The 23,511-nt window shown below is 40.2% G+C and overlaps 1 protein-coding gene across 6 annotated transcripts in view; it reads right to left on the reverse strand.

The window, feature by feature from the left end:
• CUNH10orf71 (chromosome unknown C10orf71 homolog) overlaps positions 1-23,511 on the reverse strand; it is a 58,824-nt gene that overhangs the window by 15,685 nt on the left and 19,628 nt on the right. For 2 of the 6 annotated variants that reach the window (XM_089510898.1, XM_089510901.1), the window contains one exon: positions 14,066-14,286. The exons of 3 other annotated variants lie outside the window; for them this stretch is intronic. The gene's annotated coding sequence lies outside the window, so the exon portion shown is untranslated. Of the gene's footprint in view, positions 1-12,381; positions 12,476-14,065; positions 14,287-23,511 lie in introns of all 6 variants that reach the window. One more of the 6 variants, XM_089510899.1, reaches the window with a different exon arrangement.

Genomic DNA, 23,511 nt, shown 5'->3' on the forward strand with positions numbered 1-23,511 from the left:
CAGTATCTCCCTTTTGAGAAAGTCCCATCCATCTTGAACTCCCTTCTCTTTTAGTATACCCAACCATGAGATCACCACCAGTATTTCTCTAAGTTTACTCAAATCAGCGCTCCCAAAGTCTAGTATGTGCGTCTGACTATGTCTGGCTTCTCCTTTCCACTGTATAACAAACTCCAGGAAAACATGATCATTCTCACCTACGGATCCCACATCTTGCACCCCATTCACCAAGTCATCCCTGTTGGTTAGGATCAGATCTAAAATAGCTGATCCCCTTGTTTCCTCTTCCACCTTTTCGACAATGAAGTTGTCTTCCCGGCAAGTCAGGAATTTGGTAGACCATGAGGTTTTGGCTGAGTTTGACTTCCAGCAAATATCAGAATAGTTGAAGTCACCCATCACTACTACATCTCTCCTTTCTTTGTGTGTGGTCATCTGTTCTAGAAAGGCATAATCCAGTTCCTCCATCTGACTTGGGGGTCTATAGTAGACTCCCACAATAACATCCCTGTTGTTTGCCTCCCCTTTAATTTTTGTCCAGATGCTCTCCACCTGGCTTCCAGGACTGATGTCCTGCATCTCTTCACTGGTGTAAATGTCCCTGACATATAAGGCTTTTCCCAATATTTGAATCAGGAACTGTCGGTCTAGAGTAAAAATAAAGCACTTTTAACAGGGGACTTTAATGGACTGATTAAGCCATTAAGAGATAAGAAATCAAACAAAAAGATTAAAAGAAACCAAGGAAGGCTTCCAGTAAGCTGTCTGGAAATGTTCAAGGAACAAGATTTAACAGATGTGTGGACAAAACTATATGGTAACAAAAATGCTTTCATGTACTTTTCAGAAAGCTATCAATCGTTATCTGGGATAGATTTATTTTTAGTGTCAAGAGAGTTAATTATAAGAATCCAAAAAATGGAAATTGCACCTAGAACATCTTCCAACCACAATTTAATAGAATTATATGTTCAAAGACTTAACAGAGATGGATATGAATAGAAATTAAAAGATGACCTACTTGATGATGAGGTATTTGTAAATAAAGTGAAAAAAGAATAAAAGTTCTTCTTTAAAAAAAATTGTACTCCAGACTTATCAATGAAAATAGTATGGGTCACCAGTAAAGTGGTGACAAGGGGTCTATTTCTACAAAGAACTACCGAAATTAAGAAAATTAAGAAGGAAAAACAGGATAAGGTCATAAATGAAATTAACAGGAAGTTTAAGTTCAATTTCAATTGAACTTAAACTTCTACAAAAACAATTACAAATCAACATGTTTTTAAAACTTAATAAAAAATTTAAAAAATGAAATAGTGGAACATTTATGTAAAACTTTAAACTTGATTGTAGAACAAGGGAAACCAACATCATGGGGAAAAGCAACTATAGAGCTTATCCCAAAAGAAGACTATTTAATCACTGCAAATTATAGACTAATTTCCCTTTTAAATACAGACTATAAAATCTACACAATGATTCTTGCCAAAAGGTTAAAAAAACATCCTAGCCAAAATAATAAAAGATGATCAAAATCGATTTCTTCCCAGCAGACAATTAAGAAACAACATTAGGACAATATAGAATATTACAATGTAAACAAACAATGGGGGGAAAGTAGCATTAATGTTCATTGATGCCGAAAAGGCGTTCGATAACGTTAGGTGGGAATTAATGCTGGAGGTAATCGAGAGGATGAATTTAGGCAAAAAATTTATTGGGAACATTAAAAATATCTATAATCAACAATCAGCTACACTGAAAATTAATGGCAATAAATCAGAAGAATTTAAAATTTATAAAGGTACAAGACAGGGGTGTCCCCTGTCACCACTACTTTTTATCATAGTATGGGAAGTATTAAATAAGAAACAATAAAAAAAATAGAGGAAATAAAACAAAAGGGCAAGAAAAAAGGTGCTGGCCTTTGCAGATGATATGGTAGCAATATTGTTATAAGTATAGAAGATTTAATGAAAGAATTGAAAGAGTTTGGGAAATTCTCAGGTTTTAAAATGAATAAAACTTGAATATTAACAAAAACTTGGATTTTAACAAAACATATGTCATCAAAGAAGTTACCACAACCAGTTGCATCTGATTAATGACACTTTGTAGTTTAACTCTTGCTTGGACAGGGGATATGACTGTGGTTTTGAACTAATATGTCTTGAATGTGGTGCTCTATTATACAATATGATAGAGTTGTTTGCGAGGTGATGGCAGCCTACTCATTGTTGTGTGTTTACCTGATCATGCAGCCCTATCCTTACCTTTTATCCTTACTTTTTATAAACTATCGTTTGCTTATACTCTCCAATCTGCCTGTACATGAACCTATGGTATAAAACTCAGTTATGTTTTAAATTGGAATTCTGTAATTGTGCTGGCCAAATGGCTGTAATAAAGTTATTATTGTTATAAACATATGTCATCAAAATAAGAAGGAATATTAGTTCAAAAATCATGAAGTAAAATAGCAAAAAAAAATCAAATACCTGGGTATTTGGTTAACGAATAACATAGACCTTTTTGAAAACAATTACCAAAAAAAAAAAAAAAAACTGGAAAGAAATACAAGTAAATGTAATAAAATGGAATAAGTTAAATCTATCAATTCTAGGGAGGATATCAGTTGTGAAAATAACCCTACTTCCAAAAATCATTTTTCTATTTGCCAACCTACCAATTCTAATAAGAGAAGAAGTAAGGAACGAATGGATAAAAGAAATAAAAAAAAATATATGGAAGGGCAGGAAGCCAAGAATAAAATATGAGACATTACAAGACAGTAAGAAGAGAGGGGGGTATGCCTTGCCAGATGTAAAATTATATTCATGGGCATGTAGTCTCATCTGGATACAGGAATGGATTAAACTTAGAAAATACTGGAGTATTAAATCTAGAAGGGTTGAGCTATGGAGCAGCATGTAAAATGTTCAGATGTGGCAGAGGAGCTAATGGACACTCACTGCTCCTAACCAGGAATTGGTTGCAGCTGTGGCTCCAGACACCAGGTAATTGTCCAAGGCCACAGAGTGTGCCAGAGAGCACGTAGCACTTATGTAAATATGCTGTGTCATCTGGAATGGTGGACAGTAATCCAGGTAACACAGGAGATTGTACAGGAAGGGGTTGAGCTAGATTGCCACATGGCAAAAGTGTATATAAGCTCAAATCATCATTATACAGTATGGGTTTATAGTAGGAGGAATTTGTCTTTGTAGCTTTGTTCTCATGTGTGTGTTTACAACAAGAATAAACAGTGCCTCTTTGGAGAAAAGCCAGCCTACAGTGTTTTCATTTAACAGCTGTTTTTCCTGGCTCCAGTCTGCCAGTTTGTCTATCTACTCACAAGCTTCCAAGATTACTCTGCATTTATCTCTGCCCATTTTCCCAACAGCGAGAATGAGATACGTCTGGCATGGTATAATAAGCAATCAATAAATAAAGACTTTTATAATCATACCATTAGGAAAGCCCTCCTGAAGACATGGTTAAAAATAAAAGGAAAATTCTATAATAAAATACCTCTCTGGATCTCAAGACAAGAGGCATTTTTTGACAGATGGAGTTGCAATCCAAAGTGACTAACATGCAAAGAAGTAACAAAGATGGATGAAAATAGCAACATTCAAATAAAACAAAGAGGAGTTAATAAAGGAAAGTAGAAACATACAGTGGTTTACATATACACAAATTAAGAGGAAATATATGGAAAACATTAAGAAAGAAGGGATAGAAAAAAAACTCTAAATGAATTAGATGAACTATGATGGAAACCAGATAGGAAAAAATATCAAAAATATATAAAATATTATTGACTAGAAACATGGAAAAAGAAACTATCAGGGAAAGCATGATAGAGTGAGCAAGGGATGTTGGTCATGTAATTCCATATGAAGATTGGCAGAAAGCATGGGGGGGGGGGGGAATAAATAAGTTTACAGCTTCACAAGATCTCAAGGAAAATCATATGAAAATAGCTAACAGGTGGTATTTAACACCGATAAAACTAAATAGAATTTATAAATTACATGATCAAAAATGTTGGCATTGTGGTAGTGATGTGGGCTCTATATTTCATATGTGGTGGACATGTTCAAAAATAAAAAAATACTGGACAGAGATACATAAACAAATTCAAACCACATTTCAAATTCAATTTGAAATGATTCCTGAGTTATACTTGCTAAATATAACATCAGTCATGTAAGAAAAGGATGAAAGAAAACATTGGAGAGTAATCTTATATCTTATAACAGCAGCTAGAATAATGATAGCTAAAAACTGAAAAAATAAAGAAACTCCATCTATCGAAGAATGGGCAATAAAGGTACAAGAACTAAGAGAAATGGACAGATCACCATATTTGATTAACAATAAAACAAAAAATAAACTAGAAGATGAATGGTTGCCAATTCTACAATTGTGGCATGATATATCTGAAATTAAGAATGATTTATTGAATTACTAAGGATTAAGGACTATGGAATTTAGAAAGATATATAGTGGGAAAGAATTTATATAGCGACGTAAGGAAGCTTTCATAATACAACAAAATAAAGGATAAGATAGTTATATTTGTTTCCAGGTGGTTAGATTTAATTTAATTTGTAAATGAAGGAAAATAGTTGAGTGACCAAGATGCTAATAACAACAACAAAAAAGAAACTGTATAATAGTATATATTGAAGAGGAAGTCAATCTATTGTAACATATTCAAACAATGTACCCTTTTTTGAATATGTTTACTTAAACATCAATTAAAAAATAATAATCACAAAAGGTCAACACAGGTTTCAGAGAATCAAGTCATGCCAGACAAATTATTATTATTATTATTAATAACCTTTATTTATAAAGCGCTGTAAATTTACACAGCGCTGTACATATAATCTTTTTAATTGGACGGTTCCCTGCCCTCAGGCTTACAATCTAAAAAGACACGACACAAAGGGAGTGGTGGTGGGGAAGGGGCCTTTCTAGTAGGATAATACATATAAAATACATAGCAATATAGGAAATGATTCAATAAAACAGGCACCAAAAGAACATCAAATAGTAAGCGACAATTATGCAATGCCTGGGAAGGCTTCTCTGAACAGGATGGTCTTCAACTCCGTTTTGAAGCTGGTTAAAGAAGTGATGGTTCTTGCTCGCGGAGGAAGAAGATTCCAGGAGTGAGGGGCAGTGAGTGAAAAGGGGCGAATCCGAGATGAGGCAGAGGAAATCCTGGGCTGTGACAGCAGACCTTGACTACCAGAGCGGAGGGCCCTAGTTGGAAAGTGAGGAGAAATAAGGTCTGATAAGTAAGGAGGGGCCAGTCCATGGAGGGCTTTAAATGTCAACAGCAGGAGCTTATACTGAATGTGGAAAGGGAGGGGGAGCCAGTGAAGGGATGCCAACACAGGAGAGATATGGTCACAGCGGTGGGTGGATGTGATAATGCATGCAGCTGAATGCTAGACAGAAATTAAAGGATGGAGGTGAGAAAGAGGAAGCCCTGCCAGAAGGATGTTACAGTAATCAAGTCGTGAGATCACTAGGGCATGGACCAGGATCTTGGCAGTAGAGGCAGAAAGATAAGGTCAGATTTTAGCAATATTGTACAAAAAGAATCTACAAGCTTTGGCTGTGGTCTGGATCTGAGGGATACACGACAGAGAAGAATCAAAGATAAAACCAAGACTGCAGGCTTGCTGGACTGGTTGAATAGAAATGTTGTCCACAGAGACAGAAAAGGAGTGTTGAAGGGTGGACTTAGGAGGAAAGACCAGAAGCTCCATCTTGGACATGTTGAGCTTCAAATGCCGATGGCATATCCACTGCGAGATGGCACATCCACTGCGAGACAGCTGTGAGGCAAGACGAGACTTGCTGTTCAAGCCTTGGAGAAAGGTCAGGGGCGGAAAGATACAACTGGGTGTCATCGGCATACAGATGGTAGGAAAAACCAAAAGAGCTGATGAGTTTACCTAACGACAGTGTGTAGAGAGAAAACAGAAGGGGACCCAGAACAGAGCCCTGGGGAACTCCAACAGATAAGGGGACAGGAGATGAAGTCTGACCGCCTGCAACCACTGCAAAAGATCTGTCTGACAAATAAGATCTAAACCAGTCGAGAACAGAGTCTGAGAACCCAAGGTCAGAGAGTATGTCAACTAGGAGACAGTGATCAACGGTGTCAAAGGCTGCAGACAAATCAAGAAGGATGAGAACAGAGTAAAGGCCATTAGCCTTGGCCTGTAAAAGGTCATTCGAGATCTTAGTGAGAGCTGTCTCTGTAGAATGCCTTGGGCGGAAACCAGACTGAAAAGGATCGAGGATGGAGTTGGCTTCAAGAAACTCAAGACAGCGCGAATAAACAACCCGTTCCAAAACTTTAGAAAGAAAAGGAAGAAGAGAAATCGGACGATAGCTAGACAAAGAGGAAGGGTCAAGAGAAGGTTTTTTCAGAATTGGGGAAATGAGAGCATGTTTGAAGTCTGACGGGAAGGAGCCTGTAGAGAGAGAGAGATTGAAGATATGGAGAAGCGAGGGGAGAAAAGAAGGAGCGATAGAGATTAGAAGACGAGTAGGAATTGGATCAAGAGAACAGGTTGCAGGTATGCAAGAGTTCAGAAGTGTAGAGAGTTCATCCAAAGAAGCAGGAGGAAACACAGAAAATTTTTTAGGGGAGGGCGAAAGAAGATTATGAGCAGAAGAGGAATCGGGAGGGACTATCTCAGAGCGAATGGTGGTAATCTTAGATGAAATAATTAGCAAAGTCATTAGGAGAGAATGATGAAGAGACAGGAGGAGAGGGAGGTTTAAGCAACGAGTTGAAGATGGAGAACAAACGCTGCGGGTGCCTCTCATTGGTGGAGATCAATGATTTGTAATAAGTTTGTTTAGCCATAGACAGGGCATGTGAGAAGGAAGAAAGAACAAATTTGTAATGAATAAAATCAACCCACTCTTTGGACTTTCTCCAAAGACGTTCGGCCGCTCTAGAGCAGGACTGGAGAAACTTGATGATAGGGGTAAGCCAGGGCTGAGGCCTAGTCTTAGAGGAAGAAGTGCATACAGAGACAGGGGCAAAATGGTCAAGAGTCGAGGAGAGAGTGGAGTTAAATAAAGACATTGCTGAGTCAGCAGAATCCCCGAGATTTAGGGAAGAGAGAGATGAGTCCAGGGTCTGACCAAGATGGTTAGAGTCAACAGATTGAAGGTTACGAAAATGGCATTGAATAGTATGAAATCTGATCTCTATTTTTTATATAAAATTACCAGCTTGGTAGATGAAGGGAATGCTGTGGATATAGCATATTTTGATTTCAGTAAGGCCTTTGACAAGGTTGCCCATGATATTCTTGCAAACAAGCAAGTAAAATGTGGGCTAGCCAAGGTAACTGTTACATAGATTTGTAATTGGTTATCAGGCCAAACAGAAACGGTCCTCAACAATAGTTACATTTCATCCAGGAGAGAAGTGACCATCACCCATCACTACTATATCTCTCCTTTCTGAATGTGTGGTCATTTGTTCTAGAAAGCCATCATCCAATTCCTCAGTTTGACATGGCGATCTGTAGTAGACTCCCACAATAACATCCCTGTTGTTTCCCTCCCCTTTAATTTTTATCCAGATGCTCTCCACCTGGCTTCCAGAATATAAGTTCAGGATCTCTTCACTGGTGTAAACATCCCTAACATATAATGCTATTCCTCCTCCTTTTTTTGTTTGGTCTATTTCTCTTAAAAAGCTTATAGCCCTCTATTATTACAGTCCAAGCATGAGACTCATCCCACCAGTTTTCAGTGATGCCTATTATATCATATTTGCTTTGTTGTGCTAGCAGTTCAAGTTCTTCTTGTTTATTTCCCATGCTCTGTGCATTAATGTAGAGATATCTAAAACTGTGCCCCCCCAACTTGCTGGCTGTGTAAGTTTTTTTCCCTCTCACTGTTGGATCCTTGCACTATTTGGCTTTTCCCCTCCGTAACAGTTTGACTATTATTTCCAGCCTTTGATGAACTCCTCCCTTCTTCATATAACTCAGTTTAAAGCCCTCTTGATCCAATTTTTCAGATTACTGGCAAAAACATTTCTGCCAACTGGCGTGAGGTGCAAAATCATCCCTTGTCAGACGTCCCCATGCAAAATCATGGTAGCCCATGATCCAAGAATTCAAATCATTCTTGGCGACACTATCTGCAGAGTCAGTTGTTTACGTCTGCTATTTTTCTCTCCCTTTATGGACCATGCCCTTCAACTGAGAGAAGAGATGAGATGACAACTTGTGCATCCATTTCTTTCAGCTTCCTACCCAGAGCCTGATAATCCCTTCAGATATTCTGAAGGCTGTGCCTTGCAGTATCATTGGTTCCCACATGAACCAAAAGAAAAGGGAAATGGTCAGTAGACTTCACAAGTCTTGCCAACCTCTCCATCACATCATGGATTTTTTGCCCCAGAGAGACAACACACTTCCCGAGACATCTTGTCAGGCTCACAAATCACTGCTTCAGTACCCCTCAGCAAGGAGTCGCCCACCACCACTACCCACCTCCTTCATGGCTTAGCAGCAGCCATTCCCTATACTGATTCTACAGGGATCTCCTGCACTTTCACTCAGGACTGTCCCTGCTGCTCTCCCTCATCATCTCTGATAAGGAAGAGGACTTCAAATCAGTTCTGTAGCTGCAAGCTCCTAGAATGATCCCTGGTATTCCTAGTTGTATGTATGTTGTGTGTAACATTCCTCCAACTGTCTACCTCCTGTGTATTCGAAGTGACCTCCTGCCCAGAAACTTCCTTCACATGTCTCCCAACCAGGACAGTCCATTCTCTTCTGTCCAGGAAAATGTCTTGCTCCCTAATATGCAGAAGGGTAAATACCCAGGCCTCGAGCTGCTGGACCTTCTCTTCCAAAAGGGCTACCAACTTGCACTTGGTGCAGGTGAGGTTCCCCACATCCCTAGGCAGGAAGGCAGACATCCCACAAGTGTTGCATGTGACTGCAGCAGTTCCCTCACTGTCCCTCCTCAGAGGTCTGAAGGAGGCACTGAAACAGGACTGTGAACATCCCCTTCAAAAACTGTGTATTAAACACCCAGGAAAAAGACCGCTGTTGGCCTGGCTTCTTCCTCAAATTCTGTGACTGAGCTCAAGAGACTGTGTCTATTGCTAGAGAGAGAGCTCTTGGCTATTAGCTCCTTCCTGAGGCAAGTCTCTGATTCACTTGCTCTGAGCAAAAGCTTTTCTCAAGCCCATTAAAGAAATAAAACAGTTAAAAGTAAAGGAGAAGTCCTGAGACAAAGTACCTTCTGCTCTAAGCCTCCATTTAGTGAGAAATTTTGTGTGCCTCCCCAGTGACTCAGAGAAGCCCCACCCCCTCAGGCAAACACACAAAGGTTTTTTGGGGGGAAACCTCACCTAGTCAAAATGGCTGCCAAGAAACCTCTATTCATTGTTTTACATAGTAGGTAATTTAGCACAACCTGGAATATTTTAAACAATATGCCAATGCTTAAAAATGATCCATTTGATGTGATGTGAAACATGATTGAATGCTAATCATCCTATAATTCTGTCTTGTGATTTCTTATGAACAACGAAGCTTTTTCCAAAACATCCAAAAAAAGGTATTTGAGATAGATTAAACTGACATGTAAATTTAATATGGGGATTAGTGGCATCCATAAAAAAAACTGATCCACATTGGAGGCTTGTGAGAAAAGAATGAAAATGTCATTCTATGATTCTATTGATATACCAACCATAAAACTCAAAATGCTCATAAAATTAGTTTTTTGTGGGGTTTTCGGGCTATGTGGCCAGGAACGTAGCCAAGGGGGGGTTCGTGGGGTCCGGACCCCCCTTTCCATTAGAAAAATAAATGGCATGAGCTACTGCACCGCCGCACCCAAGCCCCATTATAATGGTGGCACTTAGGCTGCACCCCCCCTTCCTAAAATCCTAGCTACGTCCCTGATGTGGCCATGTTCTAGAAGAGTTGCTTCCTGATGTTTCGCCAGCATCTGTGGCTGGCATCTTCAGAGAATGCCAGAGAACTCGTAAAATTGATTTACATCCAGATTGGTAATATAAGTAGACTCATGTATAAGTTAGCTATACTAGGGGTGGCTGGACTGCCCATCACTACTGTTTTGATTAGGAGAAAAATGTTTATCAGTTCTAAAGTAATTCTTTTGCAAAATCACATCTAAAATAGCCAACAAAAATGTGTATGTGGTTTCTGAACTGAATGAGACTGTAAATTGTTTGCAATGATTTCTCAAAGCTCTGAATGAGGTATGAATGTATACAAGGAATTTACATCTAACGTGATTAGACAGGCAGATGAATCTCTATATGTTGAATAAAATTATGTGTGTCTTTAATGTAGGAAGGTGCCTTCACAACCATAGGAGCCAAGAATGAGTCCAAAAATTGAGATAATGGTTCCAAAAATGAACCTGAACCTGAAATGATTGGTCTGCCAGGAAGCAGAAAACCTGCTTCATGAATTTTAGGTAAAATATAAAAAAATAGGAATGCAAGGATTCTCTTGTATCAAAAAGGATGCTGTAGATGAATCTATATAGCTCAAGGATCATATTTTAAAGCTTCATAACTACTACTGTCACTGAGTTGCTTTTCAAACCCTGTTGATAATGATGCCTGTATAAAAGAACTGTAGCTCCTTCTTTATCTGCTGGTTTTATGATGATATCCTGATTCAAGGCTAATGATGTTAAAGTACAGAATTCTTTATTATTCAAATTATACCAAGGTCTCCTCAAAGTTTCCTCATTTCCATCTGCTGAGAAACCAGATAATGATCACCAATTAGAAGACACTAATTCTCTTTTGCATATCCTCCTACCCGGAGGCCCAGCCATCAACAACAGAACAATACACAGATTGACATGGGAATCACTCCTCCTTACCCAGGATCACACAATATATATATGCCCACTCTCTTCCAGGTCAGCATTCTCTGAAGATGCCAGCCACAGATGCTGGTGAAATGAAAGGAATAAACTCTTCTACAACATGGCCACATAAACAGAAAAACCCACAAAAAACTATGGATGCTGGCCATGAAAGCCTTCGACTTCATACCTACAATTATATCCAGATTCTATAAAATATTGTCAACAACAAAAACACCATCTATCTATACCTGAAATAGATGGTGTTTTTGTTGTTGACAATATTTTATAGAATCATAGAATCATAGAGTTAGAAGAGACCGCAAGGGCCATCCAGTCCAACCCCCTGCCATGCAGAAACTCTCAATCAAAGCATCCCCGACAGATGGCCATCCAGCCTCTGTTTAAAGACCTCTAAGGAAGGAGACTCCACTACACTCAAAGGGAGTTTGTTCCAATGTCGAACAGCCCTCACTGTCAGGAAATTCCTCCTAATGTTGAGGTGGAATCTCTTTTCCTGTAGCTTGCATCCATTGCTCTGTGTCTTAGGCCGGTTACAGACCGGCACTTTAGTGCGTGACGAGCACGCACTAGGGTTACAAAAGGGCGGTGCTTCTGCACTGCCCTAACCCTAGTGCGTGCTCGTCACGCACTAAACGGCGGTGGCCCTTCCATATGGCCGCCGCTGTGAGGACGTCACGGCCGCGCCGCCTCTAGATGGGGCGGCGCGGACATGACGTCCTTGCTCCGCGCCAGGGCACTTAGTGCGCCCTGAACACGGAGCAGGAAGGAGCTCCATTTCGGAGCTCCTTCCTGGTTTAGTCCGCTGGGCGCAGCCTTCAGACAGCTGCGCCCAGCGGACTAAAAGAGAAAGGGGCCAAGCGGCCCCTTTCTCTTCTCCCTGCCGCCGCGGGGTGTCCTTGGGGCTTGAAGCCCCAGGGACACCCCTTTTCAGGATGCGGGGAAGCGGCGTTTTGCTGCTTCCCCGCAGCCTGAAAAGCAGCGGATCGGGGCCTCAGCGGCTGCCGTTCTGGCCGCTGAGGCCCCGATACTCCGGGGAAAGGGGCGGGTCCAGACCGCCCCAAATGGGCGGTCTATAACCCGCCCTAGTCTCTGAAGCAGTAGAAAACAAGTTAGCTCCCTCCTCAACATGACATCCCTTCAAGTATTTAGACAGGGCTATCATATCACCTCTTAACCTTTTCTTCTCCAGGCTAAACATCCCCAGCTCCCTAAGGCGTTCCTGACAGGGCACGCTTTCCAGACCCTTCACCATTTTAGTTGCCCTCCTTTGGACATGCTCCAGTTTCTCAACATCCTTTTAAAATTATGTTGCAATAAGAAAAAAAGAGTATTACTTTTTAAAAAAAGAAACCAAAAATAATAACCACAGATGATTTACATAACTTTAAAGTAGATGATGAAGACATTGAAATCGTTCAAGATTTTCCAGACCTTGGTGCAGTTATTAATCAGAATGGAGACTGCAGTCAAGAAATCAGAAGACGACTAGCTTGGAAGGGTAGCTATGAAGGAACGAGACAAGATCCTGAAGCATAAAAGTATATCATTGAATACTAAAGTTAGTATTGTCCATGCCACCATATTTACCATTTGTATATATGATTGTGAAAGTTGAACAGTTAAGAAAGCTGATAGGTTGAAAATCAACTCATTTGAAATGTGGTGCTGGAGAAGAGTTCTACAGGTACTATGAACTGCAAAAAAGACAAATAAATGGGTTCTAGAGCGAATCAAACCTGACTCACTAGAAAAGACAGTAATGCTTGGTAAGCTTGGAGGCAGTAAGAAAAGAGGAAGTCTACATTCCAGATGGATAGACTGAATCTGCAAGACCTGAGTAGGGCTGTTGATGATAGAGTGACTTGGACATCTTTTTATTAATGGCGTTGCCATACATCTAAGGTCCAAGACATACTGCAGAAATAATCAGTTTGAGACCTCTTTAACTGCCCTGGCTCAGTGCTAAAATTCCAGGGAATTTTAGTTTATTGTGGCACCTGAGCTCTCTGACAGAGAAAGCAAAATGTCTTACAAAACTACACTTTCCAGAATTCCCTAGCACTGAGCCAGGGCAGTTAAAGTGGTCTCAAACTGGATTATTTCTGCAGTGTGTTTTGGAGCTAGGTCAGCTTGATGGCAGTTAACAACAAGAATATTGGCCCCATTCCAGGGGACATGGAATTCTTTTTTGGGGGTCAGGAAATACCATAATGCCAACCTATACACTAACTGAAAAATACACCACAACCAGGCAATATGAGTTTCTAAATTTTCATGAAATCAAAATATTGCATCCCAGTTCATTTTTTCATATGATTTATTTTATGTATACTAAAGTACACCAATTTCCCAGACACTCTCTGTAAAAATGACTGGTTTAAATTTACTTTGTTGTGTTTTCCATGTTTGTGTCAGCTTTTGTACACCTTTCCTTTATATTTTGTTTCTATAAAGAGTTCAAAATTTAAAGGAAGCTACAAAGTTCTCTGTAGCTCTGAAAATAATTGCAACAGTTTATGGACAAAACATGGATTCTGTTAATAATAATAATTAATTTGTTTTATTTATATACCGCTATTCCAAAGATCATAGCGGTGAACAGCAAGTAAGCTAATTATCAAGTAAGCTAATTTGCCCCCAACAGTCTGGGTACTCATTTTAGCGACCTCGGAAGGATGCAAGCCTGAGTCGAGCTTGGGCCCTTTTGCTGGTCTTGAACTCGCAACCTTGTGGTTTCGAGTGAATGGCTGCAGTACAGGCATTTAACCACTGCGCCACCAGGGCACCAAGGGGTGGGTTGGTGTACAACCCACCCCTAGGTGCAACAGTTTCACTTCCTGAGCTGGCTGGGGTAGTCATGGGCCTAGTGTAGGAGTCTGAGTCCCCTCTGCTTGTGGTGCTGGGGGATTTAAACATCCATGTTGTACCTGACTGTCAGGAGTGGCTGAAGAATTCACAACTGCCCTGACAGAGAAGTGCCTGTCCAAGATACTATCTGGCCCCACTCATGTTGCTAACCACACTTGAGACCTTGTTTTCTGTACTGGATGGGATTGTGATGATTTTGGGAGTAGTGAAAATTTTTGTAGTTCCCTTGTCATATACAGATAGCTACCTGTTTGGAACTTAGAACCTCTGCAGAGGTAGGGGACCGATGCCTATTCTGGCAGGGCATTGGATCTGGATAGTTGTGGTTTTTTTTACAGGATTTGTGGATTTTCCTGTCACTTTAGTCCCTGATTGTTGTAGCAAGAGTTGACACCTGGAATGGAGAAATGACCAGGGTGGTGGATATTTGCAGGGTAGAGCCAATGGCTTTCCACAGAGTTGATTGTGCTGAAACAAATGAGATGGAGATTAGAGTGATAATATCAGGAGCTGATTCCCCCAGATAGCCTACCATAGCTTTTTAGATTCATTTGCTTATTTCAATTACATGTGGTATTGATATGGATAATGGGATGCATAGTCACAAGTTAACTAACTTGCTCACATTCCATTGGTAATTAACAAGCAGTGGGGAAGAGAGGCCAAACTGTTACTGGAGATTCAAGGTCATTCTAATAGGAATGGATGGTGTGGGACAATAGAAGGGGCATTAGAAAGAAGCAGAAATAAATTTGTTTGGTTTATTGGGTAAATAGGATGCCAGCCCACTTAAAATTTGAATGATTGTATACTTCAACTTTACTGTACAAACACTGGCATTTTAGTCCTGAGCAACATACATCTGTGGTAACCATCTATAGTTTCTGAACAAATCTTTACTGGTTTTGATACTGCATTCACAGGAAGACAAGATCCAAACCCCAGTAATCAATTATGATGACTCAATCACAGAGCTCCTGGAATGTGAAACTATATTGGGAGAGGGGGCTGTGATGACTGGCAGCAAAACCAGACCCTGAGTGAAGGTGGCAACACTAGGGACGTTATCACACGGGACAAAATTGGAAGTTTAAAATGGGCCAATGCAGGGTCATCCAGGGTTTAGGGACAGATTTGCAGCTGCTTTTCACATGATGCTGCAGGCAATCAGAAAAGAATCTAGGGTGAATGTGAGGTCAATCAGGAAATAAGTAAATTCACAAAACTACCAGATTTACATTTCCATTTTGCTTGCGAATTGACTCCCTTCACATAATGCCAGCCGTGTGGAAAGCAAGCCTCAGATGACTTTGTGCCTTGCTGGGAGGGAGGGAGAATGCTCTGGTCCCTTAAAGGGATGGATGTTTGTACGGATGTTTATGTTTATGTATTGTTATTAGATGTGTACTGTATACTGTATTTTTATGAAATAAAGTTAAAATAAAATAAAATAAAATAAAGGGATACACACACACTTCCCACTTTAGGCTCCCCAGCTGCTTTTCCTCCTCTAATTAAGGGAAGAGCTGCTGGGAGGGCGCTTTGGAAGTCCTCCTGGACAAGAGGGAGAAATGGAGGACATGCCTTGGAAAAGGAGGTCATGGAATTAGGCAGGCTTATGGACCCAGCCTCCTTTTTTCTCTTTCTCTCGTGTGTGTGTGTCTGTCTGTCTGTCTTTGTGTGTGGTTTTAGGAGTTTGCAAAGGGCAGCCTCATTCTGCCTTTCTCTGAAACACCTTTTGGGGCTTCTGTGGCAAAGAGGATTCCCCCCCATATACCCTCCCCTCCCTGGAGCATATTGGGAGAGGGGGCTGTGGTGACTAGCAGCAAAACCACAAGTGTGCACTTGTGGAAATGTCAGTTTTGAGCATGCTCAGAAAAGGTATTTTTAAGCTTGCGATGGGGATTTGTTTGTCTCCTTTTGATAGCCAGTTTCACATTGGGCCCACTTTAATGTGCTTTTAACTCCTTGTTGTGCTCTGTGTGTGATGACCAATAGCAAATGGGATTGCTTTTCTGGGATGCCACCACTTTAACCATTTTTGGGATGGAAGCACATAGGACCTATGTATGATAAAAACCTAGTGCCTCATTCCCACTTACCATTTAAACTGGTTCACAATGAGGTTTCAATCTGCACCATTGATTTGATTCCACCGTGGCATCATTCCTACTATGAAACAGGATTGTTCGGATGGGGGGGGGGGGTGTTGGACTCTACTGTCATCCCCACTTGTATTTGTGCCACAACATCGCCCCCCCCCCCTTTAAATGCCAATCAAGCTGATCACATTGCTGTGTCATTGGTGACATGGTCAGGCATAATTTTGGCAACACAGCCCAGCTGTAATTTCAGCTACATTTGGATCCTTCGTGGTGCTCTCCCCCCATCAGCTTTCTTTATTTAAATTTACTTTTTAGCATGGCCATAATAGGAAAGCCTTTGCTCACTTTGGTGCTTCTACAGGACGATGAGAAATCACATTTCCAATTTTAAAAATTATTAAAACACACACACACACACACAACAGATCCCCCTCCAAAAGAAAAGCCCCCTAACCTTGTAGGACTTGAAAGACATGGGGAGCTGAGGTGGTGCCCTCCCAGCCTTCCAGGACTTGGAGGACATGCTTCCTAGTCAAGCTCAGAATAGAGGATGTTTTGGACAGAAGGTTAAAATGTAGGATGGTTCTGTTTGGTATTTTGTGATAAAATGTTTAAAAAATGTGATAAAATCCACCATATGTTTTTATGCAGGTCTGCCTTTTTTCACTTTTTTTCTTTCACTTTTTTCTTTTCTTTTTAAAGAATAGAAAGATTAAAAAAATGAGGGATAACTGCTTAATCAAGCGCCAAACAAAACCAAGCATATAAAAGATGGGATTAAGGGGGGGTTGTGTTTAAATATAGTGGAAAATAAGAAGGAATTCAGTGAAAATTGAAATATATAGGTAGATAATTAGATGAAAAGATGGGAAAATTTTGTATTAGTTAGGAATTCTACAATGGTTTGAAATAGTCTGTATCATCTTCTGTAACTGAATGCAAAATGTAATCACTGAAAGAGAAAAAATAAATAATAATTTTTAAAAATGTAGGATGGTTCCTGGGAAAGGACAATGACCCTAAGGCAACCCTATTGCAGACTTTTCTTGGCCAGTTTCTTCAGAGGAGGGTTTGCCATTGCTGTCCTCTGAGGCTGAGAGAGTTCAAGTTGCCCAAGGTCACCCAGTGGTTTTCCATGGCTCAGTGAGGATTCAAATCCTGGTCTCCAGAGTCCTAGTCCAATGCTCAAGGCACTACACCAACCTGGTTCTCTACTTCGATGTAAACCCCCCTATCGCAATAGCACTTACCCACTGGTAAGTGGCTATTAGGGCTGCGGCATTGGATTCTGTGGGAAACCAAGAGCTCACAGAGGTGGTTTCTCTAGCTAAATTGGGATCCTCTGAGGCTGAGAGAGTATGACTCTCCCCAAGGCTAACTTATCCCAGGGTTCCTTGGCAAAGGATCCTCTGAGGGGCTTGCCCTTGTCATCCTTTTGCCATGTCCTCCATTTTTCTTGAATGCCCTACATTTTGCTGTGCCTTGTCTCTTTTTCAGCAGTTAAATCCACCTTTCCTTCCTTCCAAAGGCTGGAAGGGTGACACTCCCTACCAACCCCTCTGCCATAGTCCCTCCCCTGCAGTGAAATGCAATTCTGATCCGAAGGTCATTCCCACTTGAGCATGCTTCTGATTCAGTTCTTCTCAAAAGAACCTCCTGAAAAGTATTTGACACTTCAAATAAGAACATTTTTATGCATTCACCTCATTTTTAACAAATTAAAAAGAAAAAAAGAAAAGTATTTCACACTTCAAATAAGAACATTTTTATGCATTCACCTCACTTTTGAGAAACTCTGTCAGATCAGAATTAGATCAAAACTGGTGATAAGTGGGGACAATGGACATTTAGCCCGACTTACAATTTGAAGTAAATCATAGTGGGAAGGAACCCTAAAAGAGATTTGGTAATGGTTACCCCTTTGATGAAGGAATTACCACAGCATATCCACCACTGCAGGGGTGATGAAGAATCAGAAGGTTCTCTGACTGGGACAGGTGTGTTGGTGACTCAGTGAAGAGTTTTGAGGTGGAAGTTTGCAAAGCCAAATTGCAGGAACCTAGGGAAGAGGTGAAGCTACTGCATGGCATGGTGCAAGTTCTTTTGCTTTAGAGTGATAGCAATCAAGAGTGCAGCAGCTTGGGAGAGATTAAAGACATTGGGAGGTGTGCAGGAGAAGGGGAACTAAACATCTGTACAGAATATCTGAACCTGAAAGAGGTATTCTTCAAGAAAGAAAGTGCTCTCTTGTGCAAATCAGACTGCACAATTCAACTGGATCTGGAGCCAAATTTAAACTTTATTCCATAACTCTCAAGGAAATTGTTGCTCTGTAGATGTTCATCACTGATAAAAACTTGGCACCAGGCTTTATCAGACCTGCTGTTTTGCTAATGACCACCCCTGTATTTTTCCATGGAAAGAAAGATGGGTTGCTGAGACTGGTCATGGAGGTCCAGTGCTTAAATGCTAGTTGCACTTCAAATCAACTTCCTATTCCACTCATGAAAGGTCTGTTGGCTTAGCTGGCCAACTTGGACTTGAGAGATATCTACCTTTGTGTTAGGATTTGGGAGGGTATGATTTTAAAACTCATTTAACTGTTTCGTTGGGAGCATTTCAGTACTTTAGGGTTGGCTGAATCCCTGGGAATGTTTATACATTTCATAAATGATGTCCTTCATGCATTGTTATACAAAGAAGTACTGGTGTATTTGGACAACATGCAAATTTATTTGGAAGATATGTAATCACATGTCAAAATGCTGATAAAGTTTAAAAAGCTGACAGATAATCAGGTGTTTGTAAAACTATTCAAATATGAATACCACAGAGAAAAAGCTAAAGTATTTGGTGTATCACATCTTCACCCATCTCAGATCTCGTGAGTTGGGAACTTCCAGAACATGAGGGCAGCTGCAGAACTTCTTGCACATTTTTATAGGCAGTTCATTCCTAATTTTGTGCAAGTGGCACTACCATTGACTGACTTGCTAAAAACTAAAAAGAAAGGTCAAAATCCAAGTCAAGTAAAAAAAAATCATCCAGTGCCAAAATAAAGTATTGAGTGTCAACAGACGTTCAGGGAGCTGAAATTGAGCCTGTCCTCAAACATCCAGACCCCAGACAGACTTTTGTGGTGCAAGTTGATGCCAATGGCACTGCTTTGGGGGCTGTTCCTTTACAAAAAGATTATCAAAGGTTGCTGAGACCGTGTGCTTATTTATATTTATATTTTAAAAAATCCTGGGGCAAAGGTGAATTGGGAAGTGTGAGAGAAGGAAGCCTCTGTCATGAAAAGGATTTTGGAAGTGTGACATGTGCTGGAAGGAACCTACTGCTTTTTGAAGTGTGGACTGACTACCAAAATTTGGAAGCATTGGAAATGCCAAAAACAAATTTGATGGACAGAGTATTTTTTTATAAATTTAAATTTACATTGAAGTACCTGCCTGAGAGAAAAAATATATATTGGCAGATGGTTTGTACAGACTCCACAACTTAAGAGTGTTCATCTAAATGCAGCTGGGGCTGGAATAATGACTTGAGGACAGACAGCAAAAGACAAATTGCCTATTCCAGTAGAAGAATCCCTTTAGAAAAGTTTGTTGGAAGGGGTTGAGCAAGATGAGTAGGCAACACAGCACCCAATGAAGCGTAGCTCAAAAATGTAATGTACTTCAAAGGGAACAAGATGTTTGTACCTGAGCAACCAAGGGAGAAAATATTACAATTCTGTCATGACATCAAAACTGCTGGACATTTTAAATTTGTAAAACCAATTACATTTGGTTAGGAAACACTATTGGTGGCATGCTTGACCATTGCTCATCTCAACCCAGTGTTGGATACACATCAGTATGGAATTTATTGTAGACCTATCTGTCAACAAAGGGAAAGCTGTACTTTGAGAAGTGACAGGGATATTTTCTAAACAACTCCATTTGATACCTGTAAAACCATCCTTGTTATTGTTGTTAACTAATTATACAAATCACTCTAATTAGTGTTCTAATTATGCAAATTTAGCATAGCATTTTAAAAGTTAGAACTGATCTGACAGAAACAGTACAGATAAAGGTTTAACATGTTGGACTTGGAACAGACAGATCCAAATCCCTCAGATGAACCTATTATAGGGTTTTCTTGGCAGGTTTCTTCAGAGGGAGGTTGCCATTGCCATCCTCCAAGGCTAGTTCTAGCAAACCCAGTGAATTTTGTTTGTGAGTAGAACTATTAGGACTGTGGTGTATTTATTCATTTGTTCATTCTGGAGGGAGGAAGACAGTGTGAAAAGCCAAGTGCCAGACAGATCCTGAAGTCCCCCCCCCCCCATACTTGTCTCTACTTTCAGTCCTGGCAACACACATCTGTGATGAACATCTATAGTTTCAAATAAAGCTTTTCTGATTTTACTACTGCAAGCCTGGATTTCTGAACTGAAGTTGACAGATGTTTGCTGAAGACTCAGTGCAAACCTAACTGAACAAAAGGTGGAGTCTTAAAAGGTATACTCCATGGCAGTGTGGGCGGAACCACTGTATTTGCAGTACAGCTGCATCCAGTGGTCAGATGTCTATTATAGTCTGATTCCTGAATAAAGAATGTAATCTGGATGTGAAGAATGTGCATGGTACCTTGCAGATAAAATAACTCAGATCCACTTTGCCTTGGGCATGGTAGCTGGCTCCTGCTTGTCCAACAATAATGGATTTATTTCAGTTTGTGGAGCCCAAGCATGTGAACAGGCTGCTTAGAGAAATTAGTGTTCTAAACATACAGCACACCTCTCAAGACATTTTATCAAGCTCATGCACCACTGCTTCTTTTCCTCGTTAGAGGGAGTCACCTACTACCACCACATTTCTCTCCTTCCTCTGGAAATGGATAGTAGCCCTTTCATCCATAGAACACTGCAAGGATGCTTCCCTGTCTTCAGAGATAGGAGGTTCTTCTGCCTGTACCAAGTTGAGAACATTTGGGAAAATTAAAGGGAAGAGAAGCAAGAGTGAGCTCATTGTGTGTGTGTGTGGTGGTGGTGTTTAGATTCCCTCAAACCAGACTGAAGATTTGGATGATGCCTTTCCAAAACAAATGACCAAACATTCAAAAAGGAGAGATACAGTACTAATGACAGACTTTAATGACCAAGATATTGGTTTAAATTCTATAAAGAATATAAGATCCAAACAATTCCTCACGGATGCCAGCCATGAAAGCCTTCGACTTCACAATTCCTCATCAGTCTTGCAGACAACTTCATTGTATAGGAAGTTGGGGAAATAACAATGGGATCAGCTATTTTGGATTTGGAACCAACAGGGTGGAATATTGGGATCCTTTAGTGGCAGTGACCATGTCCTCTTGGGACTTTTTATACAGAGGAAAGAGGAAGCCAAACATAATGAAGCACACACTTTGGACTCCAAAAATGCTCATTTCAAGAAGTGTAGGGAAATACTGGGTGAAAGCCCAGTGTCAGAAATGCTAAAAGAAAGGATGTTTGTGATGCATGAGAGTTTCTTTAAAATGATACATTGAACACACAGTAGAAAACAATTCCAGTGAGGAAGAAAGGTGGAAAGTGCTTTTTAAAACCCAAGTGGAACTTTCAGATAAACTGACTTTCTGGAAAGACAAATATAAAAAATGAAGAAAAGCAAAAACACCAAAGAATAATACAGATGAATAGCTAAAGCTCTAATTGGGCTCTAGTTGTCTAGAGTGATTAAAAATGATAAGCCAGAGGCGGGGGAGTGAGGGCTGGCTATGTCACAAGGAAGAGGGAAACAACAGGAGTCTTATTGTGAGAGTCTACAACAGACCACCATGTCAGACTGAGGAACTGAATAATGCCTTTCTAGAACAGATGACCAAACACTCAGAAAGAAGAGATGTTTAATGATGAGTGACTTCAGTTATGCTGATATTTGCTGGAAGTCAGATTCCTCACTTGCCTGGAAAACAATTTCATTGTCCAAAAGATGAAAGAGGCAACAGGAGGATCTATTTTAGATGTATTCCTAATGAACAGGGATGGCATGGTTAATGGGGTGCAAGTGGTGGCATCCTTAGGTGGGAGTGATCACAGAATCATAGAATTGGAAGAGACCTCAAGGGCTATCCACGGATCCCCCACGGAAGGGAAGGGCGCACTGTACAGGAATACCTAATTAATCTAAATGAATTAAATTACTTTAATTTAATTAATGTAATAATTTAATTAATTAATATTTCTTACTTTGTTACTTATACAGAGCAACTAGATGCATTTTGTTCCACGATACAGCCCATGCTTAGTATTCCGATATTTCTCTTAAAAGCCTTGTATCTTACAGAGTAGGAAAGAGAGTTTCCAAAAAAAGGAACCTTCCTATTCATTACATGCAAAGGAGGTTAATTAACCGAGGTAGGCAAATAAGTAGGGCTAACTGTACGATATCAGTCATCATAATGGATAACTTTGGGTGGGGGGGGGGGGGAAATTCGTTTTGTTTTTGTTTGTTTTTTGGAGAAAAAGATCTGAAATATGGATGTTGTATATATTTGGGCATTTTTACTGGTTGTATAATTTCAATAAAGATTATTTCTTTAAAAAATTAATAATTTAATTAATGATTTATTGAATCTAATTGCCGCCCAGTTGGCCAGACATAAATACCAAGAAAGATTCTAAGCACCTCATTAAACAAATGGTCTGTGAGTATTTAAAAGGAATGCCATAATCACAAAAATGTCAACTTGGGCTTCTCAAAAACAAGTTATGCCAGACTAATCTGACCCCCCACCCTTTTTTAAAAAAAAATGAAATTACTGGCTTGGTAGATGAAGGGAATGCTGTGGATATAGCATATCTTGATTTCAGTAACGCCTTTGACATGCGCCCCCCCCCCCCCCCCCAATATAAGTTAGTAAAATGTGGACTAGTTTTACTGTTAACAACAATGCAACTGTTAGGTGGATTTGCAATTGGTTGACCAGCCAAACCCAAAGAATGCTCAGCAATGATTCCTCTTCATCATGGAGAGAAGTGACTACTGAGGTGGCACAGGGTTCTGTCCTTGGCTCAGAACTATTCAACATCAATGACATTGTAGGAATGGAGAACATGCTTATCAAATTTACAGATGAACCAAATTAGGAGGAATAGCTAATATCTCAGAGGACAGGACCAAAGGTCAAAATGACCTTAATAGATTAGAAAGCTGGACCAAAGATAACAAAATGAATTTCAACACAGAGAAATGTACATTTAGGGCAAAAAAAGTGAAATACATAGATTTAGAATGGGGGACACCTGGCTTAAGGAGACTACATGTGAAAGGGATCTAGGAGTCCTAGTAGACCACAAGTTGAAGAGGTGCCAACAGTGTGATGCAGTAACTAAAAAGACCAGTGCAATTCTAGGCTGCATCAATAGAAGTATAGTGTCTAGATCAGTGGTTCTCAAACTTTTCTGAGATGCTGCCCCCTTTCCTCTTGGGCTACAACCCTAGTGCCCCCCCCAAAAAAAAAAACCAGCATATTTTTTTTTATATTAGGTCTACTGTGAGGGCAGGGAACCATCTAATTAAAAATAATAATTGTA

This window comes from Sceloporus occidentalis, unplaced genomic scaffold (genome assembly GCF_023333645.1).
Source record: "Sceloporus occidentalis isolate IW3139 unplaced genomic scaffold, rSceOcc1.0.p SCAF_2, whole genome shotgun sequence".
Classification (NCBI taxonomy): domain Eukaryota; kingdom Metazoa; phylum Chordata; class Lepidosauria; order Squamata; family Phrynosomatidae; genus Sceloporus; species Sceloporus occidentalis.